The sequence below is a fragment of the Sus scrofa genome, chromosome 13 (genome assembly GCF_054392235.1).
Source record: "Sus scrofa isolate SSC_HxYL_T2T_F1_AM1 chromosome 13, Sscrofa_HxYL_maternal_Yorkshire_Landrace_v2.0, whole genome shotgun sequence".
Classification (NCBI taxonomy): domain Eukaryota; kingdom Metazoa; phylum Chordata; class Mammalia; order Artiodactyla; family Suidae; genus Sus; species Sus scrofa.
The window spans coordinates 147639135-147659851 of NC_139395.1; the positions used below are offsets into that span (position 1 = coordinate 147639135).

Here is a 20717-nt window from a genome sequence, read left to right on the forward strand (position 1 = left end):
CTTAATATAAATTGTTAACTTCAATTTTGTAAAATTCAAGTCTTTATTAGCAGTATGTTAACTTCAATACACATACATAGTGCTTAGAAACCCCCTTATATAGTGACGGAAAGAAAAGGTAACTACATAGATGAAAGAAAAAGTATATCTTTCATTGTTACCCAGCTTTTTGCTGTCATTGGTTAAGTTTAAATAAATATTACCCATTTTAATTATAGTGAAGCTGTGGCATAAAATGCAACATGTAAGATTTTAAAAATGAAATACTCTGAGAATGACATTTTCACAGTGTTTTATTTGTTGCTTTGGACATAAGTAGGTAATGATATTTTTCTGTTAATAGGGTGATTAAAAAGCCAAAGCACAGAAAATAGTCTTTAGAAGAAATGACATTATCAATGAAATAAATTGCTTGACTTTTTGCCTTTAAACGTTCTACATGGCATGAATATACATCAAAATTGGTTCAGAAACATTTCCTCAAATTTTAAGTTATTTTAACGTATTAAAATATTTTTATCTCATATAACTTTTTCACTGTAAAAGTTTAATACTGATATTATCCTCTTAATTTTGCCAGATAATTGATTTTTTGTTGTTGTTGCTTTGATGCCGTAGAGAGAAATCAAACCGCAAAATATGTGATTGAAGTTCTCTTTTTACCTTTAAACTGTATTTTAAGTTAGCGTAGAATGTTTAGTGTTGTTATAAGAAAGCGCCATGTCCAATACATGCTGGGCTCATTTATTGAACTATGCAGTGAGTCCCTTGCTGCAGCATCTTGCTCCTCCTCTAAAGCAGCCAGGATATGTTTGAATATAGTGGCTCTGCTGCTGTAGCAATGCTTACATTGCAGCAGGTAGAGCTTTTATGATCAATCTGATTCTGGATTAAATTTTAAAGATACTAGACAGTTTGGGGCCCTTACAAAGAGCTGCTGAATGAGTAGTTTCATTATAAGAATTTGAAAGTTTTATTTATATAAGAAAAATAAACAACATCTTAATTCCATTCATACGATGCTGACCTGATCTCTGCTATGGGGGTGGAAACAGTGGAAGAATACAGTATTCTAATATAAAATTTTTTAAAAGAGTGCTTTGGATCTGGATTAAATGTTCAGGACAGCAAGCAACATTTATCAAGGCATTTTTCTAAAATTTCAGCCTTGGATTGATTGACATGCACAGGGTCTGAAAAAAAAAAAAAGTTTCCTAGACCAAAAACTTGGATTGCTTTCCATTGTTGTGCCACTATAAAGTAGCGTGAACCAACAGCACAATATCCTTAATGTCTGGATGTAAGGTGGGTTTGAATAATACTTCTAAAAAGGCTTAGTTTTAAAAGCCAGTAGTATTGCAGCAAAGAAATAATTCAGATTAGATGATTGACTTTAATTCATGGTATGTAATTCCCTGTCCTTTGTGTGTGTGATTCAAGTAAAGAATTGGTCTGTGAGGAGTTCCCACTGTGGCACAGTGGGTTAATGATCTGGCTTGTCTCTGTGGAGGTTCCAGTTGGATCTCTAGCCCAATGCAGTGGGCTAAGGATCCAGCATTGCCACAGCTGTAACATGGGCCACAGCTTCAGCTTGGATTTAATCCCTTGTCTGGGAACTTCCATATGCTGCAGGAGTGGCCAAAAAAAAAAAAAAAAAAAAATTGGTTGTGATAGTGAAAATGTAATGGGAAAATTGCTTTTTGAAAACTATATGTAAAATGTCATCATTCTCCATTAATGAAGGTTATTGACTTGGTTTTTATGTTTTGCTACTGTGGAAAATTAAATATATGGGAAACAACATGGATATGCAGGACTGGAAATACCTTCTGATATCACTTTGATGGAAGAAATTGTTGTTAGGTTTTATGTTTAAACTAATGTCATAGGCTTTTTAATTTTGGAACTAAATTAAATGGTATTTAGATTTTATGTGGGGGGGAAAGCTTTGAAGTAATACAAACAAAATAAAAATAACCCAACCCATATCCTGTAAGGGAGACAGTGGTTATGTTAATTTGTGAAGCTATCTAAAGAAAGAAAATAAATGTAGTTTGCCTTAAAGATAAATGGTTTCTTTATATAAAATACTAAATGGCGTAAGGAAGCTTTATATTTTTACCTGATTGCTATAATCAGAAACCACGTATAATTTAAACTAAGTTGAAAGTAGGAAGAACTTCCAAATGAGTCTAGTATTGGAGAAATAGTAACTTTTTCTGAAGTATGGTTTTGAGTGAAATCTTTTTCTTAGTTTTTGTAGGATTGAAACTTCCCAATTGATGATGTGAAAAGATCTCCAAAGTGCTAATTGACTTAAAAAAAAAATACTGAAACCATTTTATCCATTTATTAGAGAATGTATTGCTTTTATGGTTATTTCTCCCCACTTTAAACTCTTTGCAGTGTCAGAGAATTCTTATTTTCCTGGTGATATTACAGAAATTTTCAGAAATATAACATGGAAAAGTTGTGCAGGAAAAATACGCTGCTTATGGGAACAGATTTTTAAGAGTTTAACATTTGTATTGGTCATTGGTCATTACACCTGAACTGGTGTAAAAATCATGTGTGGTTTAAATAGATCAAGCTTTTTTTTTTTGTTCTCTCTTGTGTGTTAAATAAGCCTCCTTTTTTCATGCAGTATGCACAACAAAATGTCTTAGCAAAAAAGTTTTTGTTTTTTTTGTTGTTGTTGTTGTTTTTATTTTCTCACTGTACAGCAAGGGGGTCAGGTTATCCTTACATGTATACATTGCAATTACAGTTTTCCCCTAGCCTTTCTTCTGTTGCAACATGAGTATCTAGACAAAGTTCTCAATGCTATTCAGCAGGATCTCCTTGTAAATCTATTCTAAGTTGTGTCTGATAAGCCCAAGCTCCTGATCCCTCCCACTCCCTCCCCCTCTCATCAGGCAGCCACAAGTCTCTTCTCCAAGTCCATGATTTTCTTTTCTAAGGAGATGTTCATTTGTGCTGGATATTAGATTCCAGTTATAAGTGACATCATATGGTATTTGTCTTTGTCTTTCTGGCTCATTTCACTCAGTATGAGATTCTCTAGTTCCATCCATGTTGCTGCAAATGGCATTATGTCATCCTTTTTTATGGCTGAGTAGTATTCCATTGTGTATATATACCACCTCTTCCGAATCCAATCATCTGTCAATAGACATTTGGGTTGTTTCCATGTCTTGGCTATTGTGAATAGTGCTGCAATGAACATGCGGGTGCACGTGTCTCTTTTAAGTAGAGTTTTGTCCGGATAGATGCCCAAGAGTGGGATTGCGGGGTCACATGCAAGTTCTATGTATAGATTTCTAAGGTATCTCCAAACTGTTCTCCATAGTGGCTGTACCAGTTTACATTCCCACCAGCAGTGCAGGAGGGTTCCCTTTTCTCCACACCCCCTCCAGCACTTGTTATTTGTGGATTTATTAATGATGGCCATTCTGACTGGTGTGAGGTGGTATCTCATGGTAGTTTTGATTTGCATTTCTCTTATAACCAGCGATGTTGAGCATTTTTTCATGTGTTTGCTGGCCATCTGTATATCTTCTTTGGAGAAATGTCTATTCAGGTCTTTTGCCCATTTTTCCATTGATTGATTGGCTTTTTTGCTGTTGGGTTGTATAAGTTGTTTATATATTCTAGAGATTAAGCCCTTGTCAGTTGCATCATTTGAAACTATTTTCTCCCATTCTGTAAGTTGTCTTTTCGTTTTCTTTTTGGTTTCCTTTGCTGTGCAAAAGCTTTTCAGTTTGATGAGGTCCCATGGGTTTATTTTTGCTCTAGTTTCCATTGCTTTGGGAGACTGACCTGAGAAAATATTCATGATGTTGATGTCAGAGAGTGTCTTGCCTATGTTTTCTTCTAGGAGTTTGATGGTGTCCTGTCGTATATTTAAGTCTTTCAGCCATTTGGGGTTTATTTTTGTGCATGGTGTGAGGGTGTGTTCTAGTTTCATTGCTTTGCATGCAGCTGTCCAGGTTTCCCAGCAATGCTTGCTGAATAGACTTTCTTTTTCCCATTTTATGTTCTTGCCTCCCTTGTCAAAGATTAATTGACCATAGGTGTCAGGGTTTATTTCCGGATTCTCTATTCTGTTCCATTGGTCTGTCTGTCTGTTTTGACCAAAACCAGTACCACACTGTTTTGATGACTGTGGCTTTGTAGTATTTCTTGAAGTCTGGGAGAGTTATGCCTCCTGCTTGGTTTTTGTTTCTCAGGATTGCTTTGGCGATTCTGGGTCTTTTGTGGTTCCATATAAATGTTTGGATTGTTTGTTCTAGTTCTGTGAAAAATGTCATGGGTAATTTGATAGGGATTGCATTGAATCTGTAGATTGCTTTGGGTAGTGTGGCCATTTTTACAATATTGATTTTTCCAGTTCAGGAGAATGGAATATCTTTCCATTTCTTTACATCTTCTTTGATTTCTTTGATTAAAGTTTTATAGTTCTTGGCATATAGGTCCTTTACCTCCTTGGTCAGGTGTATTCCGAGGTATTTGATTTTGTGAGGTGCAATTTTAAAAGGTATTATATTTTTGTAGTTCTCGGCATATAGGTCCTTTACCTCTTTGGTCAGGTGTATTCCGAGGTATTTGCTTTTGTGTGGTACAATTTTAAAAGGTATCGTATTTTTGTATTCCTTTTCTAATGTTTCATTGCTGGTATACAGAAATGCAACTGACTTCTGAATGTTAATCTTATATCCTGCCACTTTGCTGAATTTATTAATCAGTTCAAGGAGTTTTGGGGTTGAGTCCTTAGGGTTTTCTAGGTATAGTATCATGTCATCTGCATACAGTGACAGTTTTATCTCTTCTCTTCCTATATGGATGCCTTTTATTTCTTTTGTTTGTCTAATTGCTGTGGCTAGGACTTCCAAAACTATGTTGAAGAGCAGTGGTGAGAGTGGGCATCCCTGTCTTGTTCCAGATTTGAGTGAGAAGGCTTTCATTTTTTCCCCATTGAGTATTATATTTGCTGTGGGGCAAAAAGGTTTTTAATTTTTTAAATAAGGCTTTTATGAAGTTAACCATACCATAGGTTTTCCTTCTTTTGTATTTAGGCAAATAAAGTACCTTATGAGGTATTAAAAGATGTTTTAAGAATGCTGTCCTCATTATAGAATCAGTTTTAAGAAAGTAGCATACCATTCATTGCTCATAATTAGCCTAATAATATTTGTGAACTTTAACTCTACCACTACCACCCCTTAAACTGCTTTAGATCCTGTGGTATTCACCACAAAAGAACATGTTTTTGCCCCCTGGTGGGAAAATTGAGAAAGTATTTTGTTGAAAATGTCCTTCTGTGGTCATATTAGGTAATTAAATATAGTTAAAAGGGCATCTAAGCCATTATACTGATCTACTTAGGAAGTCATTAAATAATTTGTACTGTAAAAAGGGATGTTTTTTCTTTGCTTAAACTTTTGTGGGTAAAGTTTTTAAAGGCTTCCCCCTCCCAATTGTTTGAATTATTCAGTGGATAGAGTTGATAAAAGACTCTACAGGTTCCCCCACTATCCAAAAGTAGAGCCTTCCTATGAAACCTTCTCAAAGCAAAATGGCATAAAGCAGGAAGCAATTACCTTAGGACATATCTTGCTAAATGGATGTAGGAAATAAATAAAGATAAAGCACAGATACTCAACAGAGTTCCAAGCTATGGCAGCTTGACCATGAGATGCTGAGTATAGTTCCCAGGCAAGGAGCTTGGCGGGGCCACTCCCTCTGCTGGAGGTGCATACTGCCTCTATAATGGCTCACTGAAAAACAAATGCCGAGCACTATTTTTGCTTTTTAAAACCAAAATTCTCTTCAGATTTCTTTCAGTTAGGGAAAATAGATAATGATGTAGGTCTTTCATAAAAGCAAAGTGGCCTAAAGCGAACTTTAGAAAAGTGGGAGGATACCTTTATACAGAAATAAAGCTTCTAAGACTATTAGTATCCTAGTTGGCGTTTTTCATTAAAATATTTTTATGTATTCAGAACTCATCATGTAAAGCTTTATATTTAAATACAACTAAATTTAGATTAAAATTTTAACATGTAGCCAAGGAAGAACACTTTTTGGGAGGACAAGAGAAAATATTAACAGAAGATGGAATTATCCTGCACCTTTTTGGTTAATATATATTAAAAATAGCTTTCAACAATAAGGGCAAACAAATATTCCTTTCTAGCATATAAACATAATACCAGTACCGTGCATGAGCTTTATTTTTTAGCAGTACTGGTACAATTATTGTTTTCTGGAGTTCCCATCGTGGCTCAGTGGTTAACGAATCCGACTAGGAACCATGAGGTTGCGGGTTCGATTCCTGGCCTCTCTCAGTGGGTTAAGGATCTGGTGTTAAGGAGTTAAGTGGGTTAGGGATCTACCGTGAGCTGTGGTGTAGGTCGCAGATGTGCCTGGGATCCTGCGTTGTGGCTGTGGTGTAGGCTGGCAGCTACAGCTCCAATTACACCCCTAGCCTGGGAACCTCCATATACCACAAGTGCTGCCCTGAAAAGACCCCTCCCCCCAAAAAAAATTGTTTGCTCAGCTGGCTTGTAGGTATATAGCAAGTCATCTACAGATGTAAATTCGAAATCACATTTTAAAATAAACTTAGTATTTTCATTTGTGGCTGTGAACTTTTGAAAAATAATAAAAGCACCACCTTGTTTGTTGTAAATGAAATATCTTTTTTAAAAGTCAGATTTTTGTGTGACTGGGGCTTACTGCTGACTTTACTATTCTTTATGAGATAAACATTCAAGACAGTTACATTAATAAGTGACCACGAGGAAGTCAAAATATGCATGAGTGTGGATGTAGGTAGGCAGGTTGGTAGGTAGGTAGGTGGAGTAATGTCACCAAAAGTTAAGTTACTTTCTTATGTCAGTCTCCAGAAAGAGGCTTGATTAATCTCTCATCTCTAGTATGAGAGCTCAGAGAAAAGACCCTGGGGAATGTAGAAAGATTGCAGAGGGTACTTGGATTCTTAATCTAGATGATAAAACTGTCTAGGATACATTTCCTTGAGGCTGGATGTTAACAGACTGAGCAAATTTATTGTGCCAGGGTGTGTCCACTCTTTAAGTTAGAATTAGCCATTTTCAGAATACTAGATGCAATAACACCAGATCCTAAGATTCCCTGGGAGGAAATTAGCTGTATTAAGATCAGAAACCTCTATTTTGTAAAGGAAATTGCTCTTTTTTATTCTTTGTAATATAGTTATAAGAGTAGAAGCTCTTATAAGTTCTTGCTTTTACTATCTGTCCCTAGGGGAAGCCATTATATAAACCTTTTTGTAATAGAGCATTAAAGTATATTTGATACCAGCAGTTATTAAAGTGACAGAATCCCAGGAAGAAGTCAACACACCCAGTAAAAAGTTGAGAATATTTTTGTGTCTTCCCCTCATAGGAAGATATTCTAAAATGCTAAACCTTGGTAGTTTTATCTTATTAGAAGACATTCCTGGAGTTCCGGTCGTGGCACAGTAGGAATGAATCTGACTAGGAACCATGAGGTTGCTGGTTTGATCCCTGACCTTGCTCAGTGGGTTGAGAATCTGGTGTTGCCGTGAGCTTGGTGTAGGTTGCAGATGAAGCTTGGAACCAGCATTGCCATGGCTCTGGCGTAGGCCAGCAGCTGCAGCCCCGATTTGACCCCTGGCCTGGGAACCTCCACATGCCCACAGGCTGTGGGTATGGCCCTAAAAAGACAAAAAAGAAGAAGAGATGCAGCTCCCTTACAGGTATATGGTTCTTGATCTAGGATACAGGTAGCTTTGGGAATAAACATGGTGTGTTAATGGGTATCAAAAAAAAAATATATATATATACATTCAGTTTTTGTTGAATGCATTTTTAAATCAGAAAAAGACTTTAAAATCATATTTTTCATATTAAAACCTGATAAATCATTTGATACAGTTAATGGATAATTGGTGTGATTGAGTATATGGGATTCACGTAAGATAAAAGATAAGGTTTTTAAGAAATATTGTACATATAGCTATGACTGCTTTTTTTTTTTTTTTTTTTTTTTTGTCTTTTGTCCTTTTTAGGGACACACCTGCAGCATATGGAGGTTCCCAGGCTAGGGGTCTAATCAGAGCTATAGCCACGGGCCTACGCCAGAGCCACAGCAATGCCAGATCCAAGCTGCGTCTGTCACCTACACCACAGCTCATGGCAACCCCGGATCCTTAACCCACTGAGCAAGGCCAGGGATTGAACCCGCAACCTCATGGTTCCTAGTTGGATTCGTTTCCACTGCACCACAACAGAAACTCCATAGCTGTGACTTCTTGACATACCTCCTCATATCCTTAAAGTGATGATTTGGTTTTTGTTTCATTTTGTTTTTTGCTGTTAGACGACATTTGGTGGAAGTGTTTGAGTAGCACTGCCTTATATTGCTTTCCCCTTCTCACCACCTCCCATCCCTCTTTCCTGGAGGGGAAAAAATCTTACAGCATAGATTTGACCATTATGGCCCATTTACTTCACTTATTACTCTCATGCTTAAAGATTGTATTTGCAAAGACCTGAATAGATATTTTTCCAAGGAAGAGGTACAGATGGCCAACAAGCATGTGAAAAAATGCTCAACATCACTGATTATTAGAGAAATGCAAATCAAAACTACCATGAGATACCACCTCACGCCAGTCAGAATGGCCGTCATTAATAAGTCCACAAATAGCAAGTGCTGGAGGGGGTGTGGAGAAAAGGGAACCCTCCTGCACTGTTGGTGGGAATGTAAGCTGGTACAGCCACTATGGAGATCAGTATGGAGATACCTTAGAAATCTATACTTAGAACTACCATATGACCCCGCAATCCCACTCTTGGGCATATATCCGGACAAAACTTTCCTTAAAAAAGACACATGCACCCGCATGTTCATTGCAGCTCTATTCACAATAGCCAAGACATGGAAACAACCCAAATGTGCTTTGACAGACAATTGGATTAGGAAGATGTGGTGTATATACACAATGGAATGCTACTCAGCCATAAAAAAGAACAAAATAATGCCATTCACAGCAACATGGATGGAACTAGAGACTCTCATACTTAGTGAATTAAGTCAGAAAGACAAATACCATATGATATCACTTATCTCTGGAATCTACTATAAGGCACAAATGAACCTTTCTGCAGAAAAGAAAATCATGGACTTTCAAAATAGACTTGTGGTTGCCAAGGGGGGAAGTGGGGTGATTGGGGAGCTTGGGGTTAGTAGATACAAACTATTGCCTTTGGAACAGATTAGCAATGAGATCCTGCTGTGTAGCACTTGGAACGATGTCTAGTCAAGTATGATGGAGCATGTTAAAGTGAGAAAAAAGAATGTATATGTGAATGTATAACTGGGTTACCATGCTGTACAGTAGGAAAAAGATTGTATTTGCAAATAATCAAACACTAAGACAGTGACTTGAATCAAATGGGTCTTAATTTTTTTCATAATTATCATCAGCTTGGAAGTATGCAGCTGCTACAGCTGCTGACATCTCTGCCTTTCTCTTGGCCTTTGCCTCATTGAAAGATGACTTTTGGTGCTCTAGCCCTCAAAACAGGAAGAGGTGGGAAGGAGAACGGGGTGTGATTTATAAAACTAGAACGAATCTGCTTATATTTCACTGATTAGAACTGTGTCATGTAGGCTCTTAACTGTAAGGGAGAGTAGGAAACCTAATATTTAACTTTTATAGATTCTAAGAGGAAAGCAAAGAAAATAGATTTTATTAGGTGAAGCAACATGCAGAGTCTGACTGAATACATAAGTACAGGGTTTTTTTGTTGTTGTTTTTACTGAAATCTAATTAATTGCAGACATGCTAATAGATGAAATAAAGCAGTCGAGTCCAGTTGGAGCTCTCTTGATTTCTTTGATCCATCCTTTAGAAGCAAAGGTAAATGCTGCAAAAACCTACCTTTAGATTAGTCCTGAAGTATAAAGAGCATATCCCTTTAGCCCTAGGTTATGGTATATGGTATCTAAGACTTCCTTCAAAGCAGTTTACTAATAATAGGTAACTTAAAATATTCTTATTTAAGAATACAATTTCAAAATAGGTTATAAATTGAGAAAAACTCTAATGAATAATGACCAATAGCAGACTGCTCACTCTAATTGGTTTAGAATAATTTTTAGTAGTAATTTTGAAGGACTTATGTTAAAGCACAAGCTCTCTCTAATATCTTCCTCCTTTCTCTAAGATTCAATAGTACTTTCTCGGAGTTCCTGTCATGGCACAGTGGAAATGAATCCAACTAGGAACCATGAGGTTTCAGGTTCGATCTCTGGCTTCACTCAGTGGCTTAAGGATCCAGCGTTGCCGTGAGCTGTGGTGTAGGTTGCAGACAAGTGGCTCGGATCCCGAGTTGCTATGGTTCTGGCGTAGGCCAGCCCCTACAGCTCCGATTAGACCCCTAGCCTGGGAACCTTCATATGCAACAGGTGTGGCTCTAAAAAGACAAAAAGACAAATACTTTCTCTTGGCTATGCTACAAGACTTTGACATTGAACCAGTATCTTTAGTGTAGTATTCTGTGTTGAAATTATTTTTTATTGACTGCATGGTTTCTCCAAAGGAGAAAATATATTCTTCAGTAACTCTGGACTTAATTCCTCAGTCTTTTAGGATGGTGTATTACATTCCTTCCTTAAAGTAAATGTGTAAAAGTAAACAATTAAATTTCATGTATTGGTAGATGGTTTCTAATAGTGCTTTGCTGATAGCACCAGGCCCATAAGTATGCAGCTAGAAATAGTTGTGTGTTTTCCCTCATATCCATTTAGAACCATATACTGTGATACGTTAATGATTAGCCTTTTAATTTTTTTATTTGAAAATATTTTACTTTCAAATGTAGCTTTTCTTGAGTTCCTTTAAGAATTTTCTTTTTCACAATTGTTACAAATGGAAAACTTGACAAGTTTGAAAGAATATTTCACTTTAAAACAAACTCTTACTTGTTTGATTATATAACGTCAAAACAGAATTATTTCAGGAACTTAAAACAGGATATATGTCTTACAATTTTTATGAAGAAAGTCATAGTTATTATTTGACTCATTCATGCATTCATTCATCATTCAGTAATCGTTTATTGAGCATCTGCGCTCTGGGGATATAACAAAGGAAATCCAGCTCTAATTTAGAAGTTCAGTCAGTGAGAGTATTGGAATGAAAACTCAGACTGGGAAAAACTGCAGTATGCATCATTAGTGATTGCTTTTTGAGATTTGTGTTAGTTTGGGAGGGCTGTCATAACAAAATAGCACAGGCTGAGTGGCTTAAACAGCAAAATTGTAGTTTATCTATCTTCTAAAAAGCTGAAGTCCATAATGCTGGCAGAGTTGTCTTTTTCCTCAGATCTCCCTCCTTAGCCATCTCTTAGATGGCCATCTTGCTTTTTCTCATCCTGTTTCATTTGTGCACAGGCGCCCCCTGGTGTGTCTCTCAATGAGTTCACATTTCCTCCTATTTGGATACCAGTCGAATTGGATTATTATACCTTAATGGTTTCATTTTAACATAAAGAGTGTCTTTAAAAGCTCTGTCTCCAAATTCAGTCCTGTTCTGAGGTACAGGGCCTTAGGGCTTCAACAGATGGATTTTTCTGGCATACAGTTCAACCCTGAACAAGGTCCTTATTAATTAAGGAAAAATTAGGACTTGAGAGATTCACAAACATTTGAGGGAAGTTTTGAATGGAAAATACTTTATCATGAAGTTTACAAAGCACTCATAAACTTAGTTTGAACATATTCTATCAATGGTGATTGCCAAATGAATAAGGGTTCTCTGATTTTAAAATACTTATTTTAAGAATTACTTGAATTTTCAGATTAAGAAAGTCAGTGCAGCCTCTGCTTTTCAATTTGGCTATCCTATTGCTAATTTGCTATTACCAAAGATGAAATTTATTGAGCTTATATTTGTGAATGGAAGGTAGGAGAGAAGACAATGTTTTGGTAATCTGAATTCCAAAACATTATTATCTATATACCAGTATATGTACATATATGTGTTTGGTGGCTACCTATGTTTGAACTAATACCTGCCTCAGATACATTATGTTAAGTGGACTTTTAATGGGTTGGCCTTGGGAACCTAATCATAATTTAAATTGTAAAGATTTCAAGTTTTCAAACAATCAAAAAGTACTGATTTTTGGAATAAAACGTACTCATCAGTTGGGTACTGTTTCTATAAAAACATTGGGCAGCAACAGACAGTATAGCTTCTGATTCATCCTGCAGAAGTAGAAAATAATGATAACTTTTGTTTGACAGTATGTTTTATTGTGTGAAGCAAAATGGGTGTTTTTCTGGACTTAAGGTCCAAGAGTGGGTTTGTTCTGACAGGACAGCTGTGCTTTTTTTTCTCTTTAAGAAAAAGCAAATCTATTTTAAACTATCCTTGGCATTTTCTGGAAATAAAATGCATGTAAAAGAAATCTTCCCTTGAATTTCATAGCAATTAAGAAATGTGGTATATAGACCACTGGGGGCTCCTGGCAGAATTTTTTTAAGGGGTTCTTATTTGATTTTAGAGGAAAAAAACACAATGCAAGTTTGAAAATTACACAAATTTTTTTTCTTTTTAACTGAAGTATAGTTGATTTACAGTATTTCAGGTGTATACAATATAATGATTCAGTATTTTTATAGATTATACTTCACTTAAGGTTATTATAAAATATTGACTATATTCCTTGTGATATATTTGTAGCTTATTTTCTTATAGCTTATTTTATACTTAGTAGTTTGTACCTCAAATATAAAGTAAGTTATAATTATCATAAATTCCATTATGTTCATTTCATTATTCTCATAAAAGTAGATATCTGCTCCACAGGCCATCTTGATCATTTCTATTAGCTAACAAACACTTAACCCTCAGTGTACCTGGACGATTTAGTCATCATTCTTTGTGAGCCTTTTATTTTTTATTGCCATCTTCTTATGTTTGAATGTTTTTAAGTCATTTTATAGTTTGTAGAGGAATCATGAAAAAACTACATTAGAAATTTTAATTGTACCTAAACATATCAAACCCAATTTTTAAAATCAGCTTTACTTAGATATAACTGAAATACAATAAATTATACATATTAAAAGGTACAGTTTTACAAGTTTGACATATATATGCACCTTAAAACCATTACTGTAATCAAGATAGTGAACATATCCATCACTCCTATAAATTTCCTCAAGCTTTTCAATCCCTTCCTCTTGTCTTTCTCCCAGACTACTACTGGTTTAATTTCTGTCATTATATATTAGTTTGTATTTTCTAGAGTTTTATATAAATGAAGTAATAAAATATAATCTATTTTTTAACCTGGCTTCCTTCAGATTAATTATTTTGAGTTTCACGGATGTCATTTCCTGTATCAGTAATTCATTGTTTTTGTTGCTGAGTAGTATTCCATTATATGTTTATAACACATTTGGATTTTAAGATATTTATACCCAAAATGTGTAGTGTCCTTTGAATGTAACCACTTAACTAACACACATTATATGTTAAAATATAACATATATTTCATACATTCATTCTTCTGATCAGCTAGTATATCATGCTATATATATCCATTTGGTACATACCAATTCAAGATGTCACATAATTTCTAGTTTTTCACTTGGCATCAAGGATGATACTTGTATAAACTTTGATGGCGTGTAATTTTGTAATAGAGAGGACATTCATTTGTCTTTGATCCATAATTTAAAAACATTTGATTTTTAGATTTATCATCACCAATTAGAATTATCAACTTAGAGAATTTTTTTCATTTTTGCATCATCTGTTTCCTTCTATTCACCTTTGTATACAAAGCTAGCTTGAACAGTTATGTACTTACAAACTGCATGAAGAAAATCATGGTGCATAAATATAAAAATGAGATTGTACTGTCACACTTTCTTTTAGGAGAGTAGTATGGATCAAGTTCTTGTCACAAAATGTTGCACAATAAAGTCCTTGACTAAGTGAAGAAAATACTGTATTTTCTTTTTGTCCTTAGTTTTTCACTATTCTACTCTTAAATTTGAGAAAATTCATTTAGAGTTTTGTCATCTGGAGATTTGTAGTCTCACATTTTACGTATGTAACCAAATTCACCATCATCATTAATCAATAGTGCTACTCTGTTTTCGTTCGTTCATTCATAATCATTCATTCTTCTGATTAGTAATTGGACAATGTCTTTGACAATTTTCTTCTCTTTCCAATTACTGGTGGTGTGCAGAAAAGTGTTAACATAACCTAAATTGCTATCTTTGAAAAGGTCTACTTGCTAGGTTCGTCCTTGGCTGGTGTCTGGGAACTTAGATTTCAAGAGGATGTCCACCATAATTGATAGGAGTGGTTTGCCGAGCCTAAACTGTTTGTGCAAACAGTATGGTTTATGCTGAACATTTCCTTCTAAAAGGTGATATCTGAAGGATGATGCAATAGGTAAAAATTTTATTCTGAACATGGAAAAGTGAGTAAATTTCCTCTTTGTTATTTGAAAGACTTTACAAAAGAATAAAAATTATGGAAAAGCAATCCTTACTAATAGGTAAATTTCCTTCACACATTCTCTCTCTCTCTCTAGAATTGCATTCATTAAACCCTGATGGTCTACCAAAGATTTAATACAGTGTTTTCTTAGTCATTTGCATGCTATTTAAAATGTGCACTTATTAAATATTGAGTAAATACATATTAATGTGTAGGAAATATGTTAGACGTTAAGGAATTTCTACATAACATTAAAAATAAAGAGATAGGATTAAGATGGTGGAATAGAAGGACTGGAGTTCAGCTTCTCTCATAAAGACAACAAAATTACAACCAAATGCTGAGCAACCTTCAACCAAATGGACTGGAAACTTTCAAAAAGATAACCTACTCCAGAAGACAAAGAGAAGGCCACATCAAGAGGTAGGAGGGGCGATTATGTGATATAAGCAACCCCATACCTCCCGGGTGGGAAGCTCCACAAACTAGAAAGTAACTGTATCACAGAGACTCACTTACAGGAGTGAGAGTTCTGTGCCCCACGTCAAATCCCCATGCCTGAGGATCTGGCACTGCCCACATCAAATCCCCACACCTGAGGATTTGGCACTGGGAGAAGGAGCCCCCAGAGCATCTGGCATTGAAGGCCAGTGGGGATTGTGTGCAGGAGCTCCGCAGGACTGAGGGAAATGGAGACCCCATTCTTGAAAGGCTCACACAGACTTTCATTTGCACTGGGTCCCAGGGCAAAGCAAAGGCTCCGTAGGAATCTGGGTTGGACGTGACTGCAGTTCTTTGTCGATCTCCTGGGAAAACAGGGGGTGAATGTGGCTTGTTGTGGGGGGAAGGACATTGGAGGCAAAGTTCTTGGGAATATTCATCAGCATTTCTCTGGAGGTGGCCATTTGGGGAAAAATTGAGCAAAGAAATATAAGATATAAAGTTTAAGAAAAGCAGAGATGCAAAATACAAATAACTGAAATAAAAAATTCATTAGAAGCAGCCAACAGCAGAATACAAGAGTCAGAAGAACAAATAAGTGAGGTGGAGGACAGACTAGTGGAAGTCACTGATGTAGAACAGAAAAGAGAAAAAAGATTGAAAAGAAATGAAGACTCTCAGAGACATCTGGGACAACATTAAACACACCAACATCTGTATTATTAGGGGTGCTAGAAGGAGAAGAGAGAAAGGGACAGAAAAAATATTTGAAGAGGTAATAGCCAAAAACTTCCCCAAGATGGGAAAGGAACCACCCATTCAAATCCAGGAAGTGCAACAAGTACCATCTAAAATAAACCCAAGGAGGAACACCCTGACTCACATATTAATCAAACTGACCAAAATTAAAGACAAAGAGAAAATACTGAAAGCAGCTAGGGAAAAGAATCAACATACAAGGGAACCCCAATAAGGTTATTGGCAGATTTTTCAACAGAAACTCTGCAGGCCAGAAGGGAGTGGCATGATACACTTAACGTGATGGAAAAAAAAAAAACCTCCAATCAAGATTACTTTACCCAGCAAGGCTCTAATTCAGATTTGAAGGAGAAAACAATAGCTTCACAGATAAGCAAAAGCTAAGAAAATTCAGCAACACTAAACCAGCCTTATGACAAATACTAAAGGAACTTCTTCTCTAGGCAGAAAAGAAAAGGCCGCAACCAGAAACAAAAATGTCACAAAAGACAAGGCTCACCAGTAAAGGCATATATAAGAATAATCAAAGAATACTACCTAGTCCTTTAGAAGCCCTCCCATTTGCCCACCTCAGGTCCCATCCTTTTGTATTACATAATCATAAGTCTGTATTTGGAATGCGTTGCTTTTCTTTATAATTTTTAAACAATCGTAACATTTTGCATATTTTTGAACCACTGGATAATGTTGTTGACCATTTATTTTGCCTACTTTTCTTTCTGTTAGATTATTTTTCTATTCTTAACTGATTTTTAAGATATTTAAAAAATTTATTCTGAATTTAAATTTGTTGATTTTACAGGTTAGAAATACCATTTCCCATTCTATAGCTTATGGCGTTTTTGTCCAGCCCTTTTTGATACCCTTTGATCATTAGAATCACATAATTTTTAATTTTTTCTTAATATTTTGTATTTTTCCATTGTAACTGATTTACAGTGTTCTGTCAGTTTTATGCTGCACAGTAACGTGTCCCAGTCACACATATATATATACATTCTTATTTCTAACATTATTATGCTCCATCACAAGTGACCAGACATAGTTCCCAGTGCTATACAGCAGGATCCCATTGAGAATCACATAAGTTTAGTGTCAAACTACCAGTCTTTCTGTTAAGGTTTACATATTTCATACCTTGTTTTGAATTTTCTTCCAGAGCCAGAAGTTACAAAAATGATCTCCCATATTATATTGTAAAAGTTTCCCATATTCTAAAAGTTTTATAGTTTTAACTTTCTTATCTGCTAAAATTAATTTTCGTTTGAATGTGAGATATAAAAGTCCCATTTCGTTTTTTCCTAATGGCCACCCAATTGTCTCAGATTCATTTATTGACAAATTCTTTCCATTCTCCTAGTGATCTATATTGTGTCATAAATTCCCATATGTGAGTCCATTTCTGGATTATTTATTTTGTGCAACTCATCAGTTTATCTAACCCTATGCTAGTACTCATTATCTTAATCACTATACATTTAAAATAATAGCAGTCTTAATTGTTGACTTATTATTTTTTGTTTTCTGTACAAACAGTAATATCATTTGTGAATAATGACAATTTAGCTATCATAAAAGAGAATTCCTAGGTCAAGAGTTATGTGTTTTTTTGTTTGTTTTTGACTGTGCCATGGCAAGTGGAAGTTCCTGGGCCAGAGATCAAACATGTACCACAGCTATAACCACAGCCACTGCAGTGACAACACAGATCTTCAACATGCTGAGCCACAAAAGAAATCCACTTACATGTTTTTTATATTTTGATAGATAGTGTTAAAATTGCTGGCAAGAAAAAGCTATTCGCATTTACATTTCCGTTGATATGTTAAGAGTTTTGACTTTTCCACACTTTCCACACCATCACCAGCACTAAGTGTTGTCAAGCATTATATTTTTGTTTATCTTCCCAGATTTTAAATGTATTTCTTTATGAGTGGGAGGGTAAACATCTTTTTTAAGATAATGTTAAAAATCCAGATTTTGATTTTTAAAAATTTTTAAATTATAGTTTTACATTGTTCTGTCAATTTCTGCTGTACATTGAAGTCACCAGTCATACATTACACACTCTTTCTCATATTATCTTTCATCATGTTCCATCACAAGTGATTGGACATGGTTCCCTGTGCTATATATAGCAGGACCTCATTGTTGATCCATTCTAAAAGTAACAGTTCGCATCTGTTAAGGCCAAAGCCCCAGTCCATCCCACTCCCTCCCCCTTGGCAACCACAACTCTGATGTCCATGTCTGACCCAACTGGGTAAAATGCTTTTGAGAGTAGTTGGGGTGTTGCTTGTGTTACTAGTTTGCTTTTTATTGCAGAGGTACATTCCATTATGTGGATGTATTACATTTTCTTTATCCATATCTGCTAATTGATATTTGGGTTAACAGTTTCCCTCTATTTTGAAATAAGGATTATATGAATCTTCATGCACAGATTTTTGGACATACAGTTTTGTTTCTCTTGTATGTCTAGTGGTTGTTTTCATATCCTAGGTATAAGAATGGTTATTTTCCTATCCTAGAACTGTATGAGCGTTCCAGTTGCTCCACATTCTCACCAATACTTGTCTTTTCTTCAAAAAAAACAAAAAAAATTTAGGCCTTTTTTTTGGGGTATGCAGTAGTATCTCATTGTTTTATTTTACATTTTCTTATGACTTGTAATGTTGACCCTCTTTTCATGTTTGACAGTAGTATCTCTTCCATTAGAAAATGTTATGTGTTTAATTTGTCCCTTCGAAAAAACACGTTGGAGTCCTAACCCCTAGTATCTCAGAATATGTTCTTACTGGGAGATGAAGTCTCTGCAGATGTAATCAAGTTGAAATAAGGTCATTAGGGTGGGTGTTAATCCAATATGGATGGTGTACTTACAACAAGGGAAAATTGGGACAGAGACAGGTACACAGCAAGAATGCCATATGAAGATAAAGGCAGAGATCTGGATGATGTACCCATAGCCAGGGAATTACAAAGAGTGCCACCAAAGCCACCAGAAACAGAAGAGAGGCATGGAATAGATTCTTCCTCACAGGCCCTCAGAAGGAACCAGCTATGCTGACATTTTGATCTCAGACTTCTAGCACCCAGAACTGTGAGATAATAAATTTCAGTTACTTAAACTGTTTCAGCCACCCAGGTTTTGACACTTCATTACAGTAGCCTTAGCAAACTAACATATGAAGTATTACATAAATTTGTTCCCCAGTTTAAAAAAACTTGGATAGTTTGTCTTCCTGTTATTGAGTTGCAGAAGACCTTCATATATTCAAATGAATCTTTTGTCAGACTTATTTATTGCAAATATTTTCTCTCATTTTGTAGTTTGCCTTTTACTTTCCTTAGCAGTGGGTTTTTTTGTTTGTTTTTTTTTAGGGCAGTGTATGGAGGTTCCGAGGCCAGGGGTCCAATCGGAGCTACAGCTGCCAGCCTACGCCACAGCCACAGCAACGCAGGACCTGAGCCTTGTCTGCAACCTACACCACAGCTCACAGCAATGCTGGATCCTTAACCCACTGAGTGAGGCCAGGGATAGAACCCACATCCTCATGGTTCCTAGTCGGATTGGTTTCTGCTGCACCACAATGGGAACTCCAGTTTTAAAGAACAAAAGTTTTAGTAAAGCAGAGTTCACCATATGTTTTTATCGTTGTGGGTTTTTTTTTGTGTGTGTTTTCTATATAATAAATCTTTTCCTACCCAAAGTTTGCAATTTTTTTCTTGTATTTTCTTCTAGAAGTTTTATAGTTTTAGATTTTACTTGTAGGTCTATGATCCATTTTTGAATCAGTTTTTCATGTGAGGTGAGGTAAGGATCAATGTTAATATTTTTCCATATAAATATCCAGTTGTAGCAGCATCGGTTGTTGAAAGCTTTTTCCCTCCCTCATTGAGTTGCTATTGTACTTTGTCAAAAATCAATTAACCACAAATGTGTGAATTTATTTCTAAACTCTATTCTGTTCCATTGTTAAGTCTGTCCACCCTTTGGCCAGTTCCAAACTGTGTTGACATCAGGTAGTGTTCAGCTTTGTTCTTTTTAAAGTTAGGTTTGGCTGTTCTAGATCATTTGCTGTTTAACGTTTTATAGTCTAGATTCATTTTCTACAAAAAGTGTGCTAGAATTATTACTGGGATTGCATTGAATATATAGATCATTTGAAGAAAACAAACATCTTAGCATTGAGTCTTCTAACCCACAAACTGTTATGTCTCTAGGTTTTAATTTCTTTTAGTGATTATGTAAAATTGACAGTGAAGATGTATTGCATATCTTTTGTAAAATTTATTCTGAAAATTTATGTCTTTTTTGGAGTTGGTGTAAATGGAATTTCTAGAAAGTGTTGGTTTCCAATTATTTGGTTTTGATGTAAAAAATATAGTTTGATTAACATAGTACTCTGCAACTTTGTTAAATTCAACTATTAGTTTTAGTAGTTTTGTAAATTCATTGTAAATTATCACTGTAAACAACCATGTCATTTGTGAGAGAGACAGTTTTACTTCTTCCTTATTGACTTTTTATGCTTTTTATTTCTTTTATACACCTTCTACCCATGGTTAGGACATTCAACACAATGGGTTTTGGTTTTGTTTTGTTTTTTCATTTTTAAAGTTTAATAGTATAGCTGATCTACAAGGTTGTGATAATTTCTTCTGTAGAGCAAAGTGATTCAGTTATATATGTACACACATCCATTGTCTTTCAGATTCTATTTCCACAGAATATTAGAGTTCTCTTTGCTTTACAGCAGGTCCCTGTTGGCCAAATATGTTGGTGTGCATACACCAGTCCCAAACACCAGTCCATCTGCCCCCACCCACCTCCTCTGTCCCCTTTGGTAACCTAAAGTTTTTCAAAGTCTGCCACCCACCTCCTCTGTTCCCTTTGGTAACCTAGTTTTTCAAAGTCTGCTGGTCTCTCTGTTCTGCAGGAAAGTTCATTTGTATCCTTTGTTTAGATGCCACA

The 20717-nt window shown here is 35.6% G+C and overlaps 1 protein-coding gene across 40 annotated transcripts in view; it reads left to right on the forward strand.

Moving 5' to 3' along the window:
* DLG1 (discs large MAGUK scaffold protein 1) overlaps positions 1 to 20717 on the forward strand; it is a 264467-nt gene that overhangs the window by 62462 nt on the left and 181288 nt on the right. The gene's annotated exons all lie outside the window — the stretch shown is intronic.